The following is a 12114-nucleotide window of genomic DNA, read 5'->3' on the forward strand; positions in this document are numbered from 1 at the left end:
ATTTTGGACACCTTACAATACTATGTCATTTTTTGAGCATTTTGGACACCTTACAATACTATGACATTTTTTGACCGTTTTTGAGGCCTTACATTTTTTGATGGTTTTTGAGGCCTTACTATACTATGACATTTCTTGACATTTTTTTAACCATTTTTTGAGTGTTTTTGAGGCCTTACTTTAGTATGACATTTTTTGACAGTTTTTGAGCATTTTGGACACCTTACAATACTATGTCATTTTTTGACCATTTCTGATGCCTTGCTATACTGACATTTTTTGACCATTTTTGAGGCCTTACTTTAGTATGACATTTTTTGTGACGATTTTTAACGCCTTACTATACTATGACATTTCTTGACAGTTTTTGAACATTTTTTGACGCCTACCAATACTGTGACATTTTTTGACCCTTTCTTATGCCTTTTTATACTATAAATTTTTTGGACCATTTTTAATGCCTTACAATACTATGACATTTTTTTGACGCCTACCTATACGATGACATTTTTTGAGCATTTTGGACACCTTACAATACTATGACATTTTTTGACCGTTTTTGAGGCCTTACTTTAGTATGACATTTTTTGACTATTTTGGACACCTTACAATACTATGTCATTTTTTGACCATTTTGGACACCTTACAATACTATGACATTTTTTTGATGCCTACCTATACTATAACATTTTTTGACCATATTTAACGCCTTACAATACTATGACATTTTTTGAGCATTTTGGACACTTTACAATACTATGACATTTTTTGACCGTTTTTGAGGCCTTACTTTAGTATGACATTTTTTGACTATTTTGGACACCTTACAATACTATGACAGTTTTTGAGCATTTTTGAGGCCTTAAATTTTTTGATCATTTCTGATACCTTACTATATTATACATTTTTTTGACCATTTTTGACGCCTTACATTTTTTGATGGTTTTTGAGGCCTTACTTTAGTATGACATTTTTGACCATTTTTGAACGTTTTTTGACGCCTACCAATACTGTGACATTTTTTGACCATTTCTTATGCCTTTTTATCCTATAAAATTTTTGGACCATTTTTAATGCCTTACAATACTATGACATTTTTTTGATGCCTACCAATACTATGACATTTTTTGACCGTTTTTGACGCCTACCTATACTATAACATTTTTTGACCATATTTAACGCCATACAATACTATGACATTTTTTGACTATTTTGGACACCTTACAATACTATGTCATTTTTTGACCGTTTTTGACGCCTACCTATACTATAACATTTTTTGACCATATTTAACGCCTTACAATACTATAACATTTTTTGAGCATTTTGGACACCTTACAATACTATGTCATTTTTTGACCATTTTGGACACCTTACAATACTATGACATTTTTTTTGATGCCTACCTATACTATAAATTTTTTTGACCATTTTTGACGCCTTACATTTTTTGAAGGTTTTTGAGGCCTTACTATACTATGACAGTTTTTGAGCATTTTTGACACCTTACATTTTTTGAGTGTTTTTGAGGCCTTACTTTAGTATGACATTTCTTGACTATTTTGGACACCTTACAATACTATAACATTTTTTGACCATATTTAACGCCTTACAATACTATGTCATTTTTTGACATTTTTTAAACCATTTTTTGATGGTTTTTGAGGCCTTACTTTAGTATGACATTTTTTGACTATTTTGGACACCTTACAATACTATAACATTTTTTGACCATTTTGGACACCTTACAATACTATGACATTTTCTGACCATTTTTGAGGCCTTACTTTAGTATGACATTTTTTGACAGTTTTTGAGCATTTTTGAAGCCTTAAATTTTTTGATCATTTCTGATACCTTACTATATTATACATTTTTTTGACCAGTTTTGACGCCTTACATTTTTTGAAGGTTTTTGAGGCCTTACTATACTATGACAGTTTTTGAGCATTTTTGACACCTTCCATTTTTTGAGTGTTTTTGAGGCCTTACTTTAGTATGACATTTTTTGACTATTTTGGACACCTTACAATACTATAACATTTTTTGACCATTTTGGACACCTTACAATACTATGACATTTTCTGACCATTTTTGAGGCCTTACTTTAGTATGACATTTTTTGACAGTTTTTGAGCATTTTTGAAGCCTTAAATTTTTTGATCATTTCTGATACCTTACTATATTATACATTTTTTTGACCAGTTTTGACGCCTTACATTTTTTGAAGGTTTTTGAGGCCTTACTATACTATGACAGTTTTTGAGCATTTTTGACACCTTCCATTTTTTGAGTGTTTTTGAGGCCTTACTTTAGTATGACATTTTTTGTGACGATTTTGGACACCTTACAATACTATGACATTTTTTTGACGCCTACCTATACGATGACATTTTTTGAGCATTTTGGACACCTTACAATACTATGACATTTTTTGACCGTTTTTGAGGCCTTACTTTAGTATGACATTTTTTGACTATTTTGGACACCTTACAATACTATGTCATTTTTTGACCATTTTGGACACCTTACAATACTATGACATTTTTTTGACGCCTACCTATACGATGACATTTTTTGAGCATTTTGGACACCTTACAATACTATGTCATTTTTTGACCATTTTGGACACCTTACAATACTATGACATTTTTTTGATGCCTACCTATACTATAACATTTTTTGACCATATTTAACGCCTTACAATACTATGACATTTTTTGAGCATTTTGGACACCTTACAATACTATGACATTTTTTGACCGTTTTTGAGGCCTTACTTTAGTATGACATTTTTTGAGCATTTTGGACACCTTACAATACTATGACATTTTTTTGATGCCTACCTATACTATAACATTTTTTGACCATATTTAACGCCTTACAATACTATGACATTTTTTGAGCATTTTGGACACCTTACAATACTATGACATTTTTTGACCATTTTTGAGGCCTTACTTTAGTATGACATTTTTTGACAGTCTTTGAGTGTTTTTTATGCCTTACTATACTATGACATTTTTTGACCATTTTTGAGGCCTTATTTTAGTATGACATTTTTTGACTATTTTGGACACCTTACATTTTTTGAAGGTTTTTGAGGCCTTACTATACTATGACAGTTTTTGAGCATTTTTGACACCTTCCATTTTTTGAGTGTTTTTGAGGCCTTACTTTAGTATGACATTTTTTGTGACGATTTTGGACACCTTACAATACTATGACATTTTTTTGACGCCTACCTATATGATGACATTTTTTGAGCATTTTGGACACCTTACAATACTATGACATTTTTTGACCGTTTTTGAGGCCTTACTTTAGTATGACATTTTTTGACTATTTTGGACACCTTACAATACTATGTCATTTTTTGACCATTTTGGACACCTTACAATACTATGACATTTTTTTGATGCCTACCTATACTATAACATTTTTTGACCATTTCTTATGCCTTTTTATACTATAAAATTTTTGGACCATTTTTAATGCCTTACAATACTATGACATTTTTTTGATGCCTACCAATACTATAACATTTTTTGACCGTTTTTGAGGCCTTACTTTAGTATGACATTTTTTGACTATTTTGGACACCTTACAATACTATGTCATTTTTTGAGCATTTTGGACACCTTACAATACTATGTCATTTTTTGACCGTTTTTGACGCCTACCTATACTATAACATTTTTTGACCATATTTAACGCCTTACAATACTATAACATTTTTTGAGCATTTTGGACACCTTACAATACTATGACATTTTTTTTGATGCCTACCTATACTATAAATTTTTTTGACCATTTTTGACGCCTTACATTTTTTGAAGGTTTTTGAGGCCTTACTATACTATGACAGTTTTTGAGCATTTTTGACACCTTCCATTTTTTGAGTGTTTTTGAGGCCTTACTTTAGTATGTCATTTTTTGACCATTTTGGACACCTTACAATACTATGACATTTTTTTTGACGCCTACCTATACTATAAAATTTTTTGACCATATTTAACGCCTTACAATACTATGACATTTTTTGACCGTTTTTGAGGCCTTACTTTAGTATGACATTTTTTGACCATTTTTGAGGCCTTACTTTAGTATGACATTTTTTGAGCATTTTTGAGGCCTTACATTTTTTGAAGGTTTTTGAGGCCTTACTTTAGTATGACATTTTTTGACAGTCTTGGAGTGTTTTTTATGCCTTACTATACTAAGACAGTTTTTGAGCATTTTTGAGGCCTTAAATTTTTTGATCATTTCTGATACCTTACTATATTATACATTTTTTTGACCATTTTTGACGCCTTACTATACTATGACATTTCTTGACATTTTTTTAACCATTTTTTGAGTGTTTTTGAGGCCTTACTTTAGTATGACATTTCTTGACAGTTTTTGAACATTTTTTGACGCCTACCAATACAGTGACATTTTTTGACCATTTCTTATGCCTTTTTATACTATAAAATTTTTGGACCATTTTTAATGCCTTACTTTAGTATGACATTTTTTGACAGTTTTTGAGCATTTTTGAAGCCTTAAATTTTTTGATCATTTCTGATACCTTACTATATTATACATTTTTTTGACCAGTTTTGACGCCTTACATTTTTTGAAGGTTTTTGAGGCCTTACTATACTATGACAGTTTTTGAGCATTTTTGACACCTTCCATTTTTTGAGTGTTTTTGAGGCCTTACTTTAGTATGACATTTTTTGTGACGATTTTGGACACCTTACAATACTATGACATTTTTTTGACGCCTACCTATACGATGACATTTTTTGAGCATTTTGGACACCTTACAATACTATGACATTTTTTGACCGTTTTTGAGGCCTTACTTTAGTATGACATTTTTTGACTATTTTGGACACCTTACAATACTATGTCATTTTTTGACCATTTTGGACACCTTACAATACTATGACATTTTTTTGATGCCTACCAATACTATAACATTTTTTGACCGTTTTTGAGGCCTTACTTTAGTATGACATTTTTTGACTATTTTGGACACCTTACAATACTATGTCATTTTTTGACCGTTTTTGACGCCTACCTATACTATAACATTTTTTGACTATTTTGGACACCTTACAATACTATGTCATTTTTTGACCATTTTGGACACCTTACAATACTATGACATTTTTTTGACGCCTACCTATACGATGACATTTTTTGAGCATTTTGGACACCTTACAATACTATGACATTTTTTGACCGTTTTTGAGGCCTTACTTTAGTATGACATTTTTTGACTATTTTGGACACCTTACAATACTATGTCATTTTTTGACCATTTTGGACACCTTACAATACTATGACATTTTTTTGATGCCTACCTATACTATAACATTTTTTGACCATATTTAACGCCTTACAATACTATGACATTTTTTGTGACGATTTTGGACACCTTACAATACTATGACATTTTTTTGACGCCTACCTATACGATGACATTTTTTGAGCATTTTGGACACCTTACAATACTATGACATTTTTTGACCGTTTTTGAGGCCTTACTTTAGTATGACATTTTTTGACTATTTTGGACACCTTACAATACTATGTCATTTTTTGACCATTTTGGACACCTTACAATACTATGACATTTTTTTGACGCCTACCTATACGATGACATTTTTTGAGCATTTTGGACACCTTACAATACTATGACATTTTTTTGATGCCTACCTATACTATAACATTTTTTGACCATATTTAACGCCTTACAATACTATGACATTTTTTGAGCATTTTGGACACCTTACAATACTATGACATTTTTTGACCGTTTTTGAGGCCTTACTTTAGTATGACATTTTTTGACCATTTTGGACACCTTACAATACTATGACATTTTTTTGATGCCTACCTATACTATAACATTTTTTGACCATATTTAACGCCTTACAATACTATGACATTTTTTGAGCATTTTGGACACCTTACAATACTATGACATTTTTTGACCATTTTTGAGGCCTTACTTTAGTATGACATTTTTTGACAGTCTTTGAGTGTTTTTTATGCCTTACTATACTATGACATTTTTTGACCATTTTTGAGGCCTTATTTTAGTATGACATTTTTTGACTATTTTGGACACCTTACATTTTTTGAAGGTTTTTGAGGCCTTACTATACTATGACAGTTTTTGAGCATTTTTGACACCTTCCATTTTTTGAGTGTTTTTGAGGCCTTATTTTAGTATGACATTTCTTGACTATTTTGGACACCTTATAATACTATGTCATTTTTTGACCATTTTGGACACCTTACAATACTATAACATTTTTGACCATTTTGGACACCTTACAATACTATGACATTTTCTGACCATTTTTGAGGCCTTACTTTAGTATGACATTTCTTGACAGTTTTTGAACATTTTTTGACGCCTACCAATACTGTGACATTTTTTGACCATTTCTTATGCCTTTTTATACTATAAAATTTTTGGACCATTTTTAATGCCTTACAATACTATGACATTTTTTGACTATTTTGGACACCTTACAATACTATGTCATTTTTTGACCGTTTTTGAGGCCTTACTTTAGTATGACATTTCTTCACTATTTTGGACACCTTACAATACTATGACATTTTTTGACCATTTCTGATGCCTTGCTATACTGACATTTTTAGACCATTTTTGAGGCCTTACTTTAGTCTGACATTTTTTGTGACGATTTTTAACACCTTACTATACTATGACATTTCTTGACAGTTTTTGAGCGTTTTTGAGGTCTTACCTATACGATGACATTTTTGGACCATTTTTAACACCTTAAAATATAATGACTTTTTTAAAAACCGTTTTTGACCATTTCTTGACCATTTTTTGATGCCTTACAATACTGTGACATTTTTTGACCATTTCTGACGTCTTAATTATAACAAGATATTTTTACTTCTATTTTCGATTACTGTTATTTCTACATAGCTTTTATATTACTGATTACTCTTACCTTCAGTATTACATTACCTTTAGCATTACATAAAACTTTTCTTATTACATTTTACTTCAAAATTTACAGATTCAATTCAATTCAAATCAATTTTATTTGTATAGCGCAGATAACTTTTACTGTTGAAACTACACCCAGTAACAGATTACTTTGACTATTACATCTTACTTCTGATATTGCTCATTACTTCTATTAATACAGATTACGTACACATTATTTTTATATTGCACATTACTTCTATTTTTACACTTCTGATATACTGAATATTCAACAAAAACAGTTTAATGTCAGTGCTTTGTGTTGAACAGTTGATGTAAAGCTGTTTGTGAATTACCTGGAGGCCTCTGTCCGGATCTCAATGAACTTCTTCATTGTACAAAGACTCTCTGTGATCGTGGACTACGTCTCTGTGATCACGGACAATGTCTCTGAGATTATGGACAAAGTCTCTGCGATCATGGACAATGTCTTTGTGATCGTGGACGATGTCTCTGAGATCATAGACGCTGTCTCTGTGATCATTGACAATGTCTCCATGATCGCGGGCAGTGCCGTCAAATCGGTGACCCCCGTCTCCGCCGATTCTATCGCAAGGTCTCTACGAAGCATGGGACAATGTCTCTGATCATGGACAACGTCTCTCTCATCTTTGACAAGGTCTCTGTGATCATGGACAACGTCTCTGATCGTGGACGATGTCTCCCTCATCCTCAACAATGTCTCTCCGATCACGGACCATGTCTCAGCGATCGCGGACGACATCTCTGTGATCGTGGACTACGTGGTGAACGAAGTGGTGACACCTGGAGGAAATCAAAGAGAAACATACAGAGGAAAATGATCAATACACTACTACCTATTACTCATCAACAGTTTAACCATGAAAACACAGAGAAATATTCGCCATTACAGCTGAACCAGAACATTTAACAAACATTAGAGGCTGTTTGTTTCAGAAAATCAACAAGTTGACTGTTGTCACCAGCTGAGGAACCAACAACAACAAATATTTGGGAAAAAGTCAAATGATTATTGATTGTGTGTCTATCAACTAATCACTGAAGCAATCATAAATATTACTGTGAACCGCACAAAAATAATAAACACTATCAGTTAATTTTTAAATGCAGGATTTTAACTTGTGTTGTTTATTATAATTCAGTAAAAAGTCTGAGTATTTCTTCCACCACAGTCGGTCACATACAGAATCATTATTGCATATTTCAACCCTCTTCTTAACATATTTAAAATGTCTTTTAAGTAAATATGGTTGTTATATGCTGTAAATATATTTTTAAAATCACCATGTGACCAACAGTTAAAATTAACACACTTATGAACAACTCACTCCAATATTTTATTTGTAGACTTGATATTGTTTTGTATGCTGTTGTCTAGTATGTCTAGCACATACACATAATTAAGAATTTCTGATCATGTACAGTCAAACTGAAGATTAAGATATTTTTCAACCCTATTTTGACTGATCCTTAATAACATTTGACATTTTTATGCCTTACTATACTATGACATTTTTTGACCATTTCTGACATCTTATTATAACAAGATATTTTTACTTCTATTTTGGATTACTATTATTTCTGCATAGCTTTTATATTACTGATTAGTTTTACTCTTACCTTTAGTATTACATTACCTTTAGCATTACATAAAACTTTTCTTATTACATTTTACTTCAAAATTTACAGATTCAATTCAATTCAAATCAATTTTATTTGTATAGCGCAGATAACTTTTACTGTTGAAACTACACCCAGTAACAGATTACTTTGACTATTACATCTTACTTCTGATATTGCTCATTACTTCTATTAATACAGATTACGTACACATTATTTTTATATTGCACATTACTTCTATTTTTACACTTCTGATATACTGAATATTCAACAAAAACAGTTTAATGTCAGTGCTTTGTGTTGAACAGTTGATGTAAAGCTGTTTGTGAATTACCTGGAGGCCTCTGTCCGGATCTCAATGAACTTCTTCATTGTACAAAGACTCTCTGTGATCGTGGACTACGTCTCTGTGATCACGGACAATGTCTCTGAGATTATGGACAAAGTCTCTGCGATCATGGACAATGTCTTTGTGATCGTGGACGATGTCTCTGAGATCATAGACGCTGTCTCTGTGATCATTGACAATGTCTCCATGATCGCGGGCAGTGCCGTCAAATCGGTGACCCCCGTCTCCGCCGATTCTATCGCAAGGTCTCTACGAAGCATGGGACAATGTCTCTGATCATGGACAACGTCTCTCTCATCTTTGACAAGGTCTCTGCAATCATGGACAACGTCTCTGATCGTGGACGATGTCTCCCTCATCCTCAACAATGTCTCTCCGATCACGGACCATGTCTCAGCGATCGCGGACGACATCTCTGTGATCGTGGACTACGTGGTGAACGAAGTGGTGACACCTGGAGGAAATCAAAGAGAAACATACAGAGGAAAATGATCAATACACTACTACCTATTACTCATCAACAGTTTAACCATGAAAACACAGAGAAATATTCGCCATTACAGCTGAACCAGAACATTTAACAAACATTAGAGGCTGTTTGTTTCAGAAAATCAACAAGTTGACTGTTGTCACCAGCTGAGGAACCAACAACAACAAATATTTGGGAAAAAGTCAAATGATTATTGATTGTGTGTCTATCAACTAATCACTGAAGCAATCATAAATATTACTGTGAACCGCACAAAAATAATAAACACTATCAGTTAATTTTTAAATGCAGGATTTTAACTTGTGTTGTTTATTATAATTCAGTAAAAAGTCTGAGTATTTCTTCCACCACAGTCGGTCACATACAGAATCATTATTGCATATTTCAACCCTCTTCTTAACATATTTAAAATGTCTTTTAAGTAAATATGGTTGTTATATGCTGTAAATATATTTTTAAAATCACCATGTGACCAACAGTTAAAATTAACACACTTATGAACAACTCACTCCAATATTTTATTTGTAGACTTGATATTGTTTTGTATGCTGTTGTCTAGTATGTCTAGCACATACACATAATTAAGAATTTCTGATCATGTACAGTCAAACTGAAGATTAAGATATTTTTCAACCCTATTTTGACTGATCCTTAATAACATTTGACATTTTTATGCCTTACTATACTATGACATTTTTTGACCATTTCTGACATCTTATTATAACAAGATATTTTTACTTCTATTTTGGATTACTATTATTTCTGCATAGCTTTTATATTACTGATTAGTTTTACTCTTACCTTTAGTATTACATTACCTTTAGCATTACATAAAACTTTTCTTATTACATTTTACTTCAAAATTTACAGATTCAATTCAATTCAAATCAATTTTATTTGTATAGCGCAGATAACTTTTACTGTTGAAACTACACCCAGTAACAGATTACTTTGACTATTACATCTTACTTCTGATATTGCTCATTACTTCTATTAATACAGATTACGTACACATTATTTTTATATTGCACATTACTTCTATTTTTACACTTCTGATATACTGAATATTCAACAAAAACAGTTTAATGTCAGTGCTTTGTGTTGAACAGTTGATGTAAAGCTGTTTGTGAATTACCTGGAGGCCTCTGTCCGGATCTCAATGAACTTCTTCATTGTACAAAGACTCTCTGTGATCGTGGACTACGTCTCTGTGATCACGGACAATGTCTCTGAGATTATGGACAAAGTCTCTGCGATCATGGACAATGTCTTTGTGATCGTGGACGATGTCTCTGAGATCATAGACGCTGTCTCTGTGATCATTGACAATGTCTCCATGATCGCGGGCAGTGCCGTCAAATCGGTGACCCCCGTCTCCGCCGATTCTATCGCAAGGTCTCTACGAAGCATGGGACAATGTCTCTGATCATGGACAACGTCTCTCTCATCTTTGACAAGGTCTCTGTGATCATGGACAACGTCTCTGATCGTGGACGATGTCTCCCTCATCCTCAACAATGTCTCTCCAATCACGGACCATGTCTCAGCGATCGCGGACGACATCTCTGTGATCGTGGACCATGTGGTGGACGAAGTGGTGACACCTGGAGGAAATCAAAGAGAAACATAAAGGAAAATAATCAATACACTACTCTATTCCTCATCAACACTTTAATTTTGAAAACACCTAGATTTGCTGTTGCTAACACTGACATCCAAGTGCCAGGTACAGCCGCAATATAATACAAAATGACCACAAATAGACACAAAATGATGACAATGGCATGATAGACCGCTATAAATTGAGTTAAAATGACCAGGATGACACACAAATTTACAAAGACATGCAAAATATTGGTAAAGTGACTTTAAACAATTACAACAGGGTTTTAAACAGACTATCAAGAGCTTGTTGTGTTTTCACCCGTCTACATTGGGGTTCCACAACGCATGTTAGGGACGCCTCAGTCACAGAAATACATTGTGAAGTTACACAGATAAACACACACACAGCTGGAGTGAGTGCGGAGGGATACAGAGATATGTATAAAATTTTTGATTTAATTCATTTCTTTGGGGGGGGGTGCTGTCCCCCCTTGCCCCTGCATAGAGCCGCTTCTACATGACGATCAACTGACAATCAACTGCAAGTCTCTGCAGCACCTTCTCCCACAAATAATGAAGAGAATCACACCATAATACTCCACCTCTCTCAACTAGCAGTTTTGCCACAACCACACTCCGTCCACTCATGTCAATCATCACAATGTGGCTTATAGCCTGCCCTCAAATCATGTGAACTGCTGAGCAGGTTGTGGGATGTCAGCTGCTATCCATCAGAGATGCCAGAGGACTGCAAACAACCACCTGCTTGACACACTGCCCTCTGCAAGAAAATGTGGGTGAAACAGTTTCACTGCTATGCATGTTGGAGTCAGCAATGTTTTCCCTACAAAATCTATCTTGAAAATGGATCACTATTTTCAGAGAGGTGACAGTATTATTGATCTTGCTAAAACAGGAAATAAGCTTATCCCCCCAAAATGTCCAGCTATTTCTCATGTATTCAGATAATAATCTTAGGTGTTTTCAAAATGTGCTGAATTAATGACACTCTTATGGGACTCAAACAATCCAGTTGGT

General features: G+C 33.3%; 1 long non-coding RNA gene across 1 annotated transcript; it reads right to left on the bottom strand.

The window, feature by feature from the left end:
* Positions 1 to 284: 284 nt before the first annotated feature.
* On the bottom strand, positions 285 to 6310 carry LOC127139312 (uncharacterized). The gene is made up of 8 exons (XR_007809475.1): positions 5966 to 6310; positions 5680 to 5860; positions 5432 to 5612; positions 4744 to 4924; positions 3280 to 3393; positions 2595 to 2918; positions 1335 to 1570; positions 285 to 823 (listed from the first exon to the last, which is right to left on the bottom strand). It is a non-coding gene; the product is annotated as an uncharacterized LOC127139312 (long non-coding RNA).
* Positions 6311 to 12114: the final 5804 nt, after the last annotated feature.

This window comes from Lates calcarifer, linkage group LG3 (genome assembly GCF_001640805.2).
Source record: "Lates calcarifer isolate ASB-BC8 linkage group LG3, TLL_Latcal_v3, whole genome shotgun sequence".
Lineage (NCBI taxonomy): Eukaryota > Metazoa > Chordata > Actinopteri > Centropomidae > Lates > Lates calcarifer.